Raw genomic sequence first — 1,509 nt, forward strand, 5'->3', positions numbered from 1 at the left:
CTCTCTTCCATGTGACAGATATTTAAGTATTTGAAGATAAGTATTATTTCCTCCATCTCCTCCAGACAAGCTCTTTTACTTCAGGCCAAACATCCCTAGCTCCTTCAACAATTCCTCCTTTAGGATGATTTCAGTAACTTCACATCCTGGTTCCTCTAAACAGGACACTTTCTAACTTATCAATATCCATCTTATGTGACTCACAGACTTGAATACCATACTTTATCATGGAACTAACTTACTTCCTTAATCCTGTACACTATTACTCTTAATGGGGCAGCTAGGTGGTACAGTGGATAGAGTAACATGCCCAGAGTCAGGAAGACTCAGTTCTCTAAGTTCACATCTGTTTTCAGAAACTCACTAGCTGCGTGACCCTGGGCAAGTCACTTAACTCTGCTTCATCTGTAAAATGAGCTGTAGAAAGAAATGGCAAACCACTACAGTACCTTTGCCAGGAAAACCCCAAATAGGGTCAGGAAGTGTCAGAAATGACTGAAATAACTAAACAACAAAAATCACTCAATAGAATCTAAAAGAGCATTCGTGTTTTGTCTTTTTGTTGTTGTTGTGGTTGTTCTTAACTGTGATAGCATGTTGTTGACTCATAATGAGCTTGCATTCTGTAAAATTCCCCAGGGAAGCAAAGTAAAGGAGTAATATCCAGAGAGTTAGGAGCTGAACCAAGTTAGAACTGAGGATGGCAGATATGGGCACTCCCTCCAGTGGAGGAGTGGGGAGAAATTCACCAGTTAGAGGAGGAGCCCACAGGGCTCCACAGGAAGAATACAGAGAGTACAAGTGAGCTGGTTCTTTTACAAGTTAGAATCCAGGCCAGTGAATGAAGAACCCAGAAACATTTCAGACATTCGGAGTCATTTAACTGGGGCAACCCTGAGACAGGAGTCTGAGGCAGGCCCCTACTCTCAATCAGTCCACAAGCATTTAGTTCTACAGCTGTGAAATATAAAGAAAATATGGAGTAGTTAAATAATAATCATTAACATTCCTAGAGCAGGATTTAAAAAAAATAAAGTCTTAAATTAAAAGACATTAAATGGCTAGGCAAAGAATTTCAAGAGATTTTCTCCACTTGAAGTATTAGGATAGAATGTTAGGAGTTAGTTGGACAAGAATATACCCCATAGAGTGCTGAGTCCCTTTCCCACAAAACATGTGGTTCCATGTGAAAAGGGCTTGGTACTTTGGTATAATACAGGATAGTCCCTTGGTCCTTCACCCCATTATGGTTGAAAGCAAGGGGAGGTTATATCAAAGAGGAAAGGCCACTAAGTCAGGAGTGACCCACTCAGTGAACCTTAAAAGGGAGTGGCCTCTGCATGTCTCTTCCCTCCTGCCTCTTAAATATGTGTGGCATGCAGCTCTCTCCAGGTTAAGAAGATGGGGAGGTTAAGGGGTGGCACCTCCCCCACCCCATCAGGAAGGGTGAACTGCTTTCACATGGCCGAGAGAGAGAGAGAGAGAGAGAGAGAGAGAGAGAGAGAGAGA

The sequence above is a fragment of the Petaurus breviceps genome, unplaced genomic scaffold (assembly GCF_028583685.1).
Source record: "Petaurus breviceps papuanus isolate PSGF00001 unplaced genomic scaffold, PetGlider_PUasm1.0 90731, whole genome shotgun sequence".
Taxonomy (NCBI): domain Eukaryota; kingdom Metazoa; phylum Chordata; class Mammalia; order Diprotodontia; family Petauridae; genus Petaurus; species Petaurus breviceps.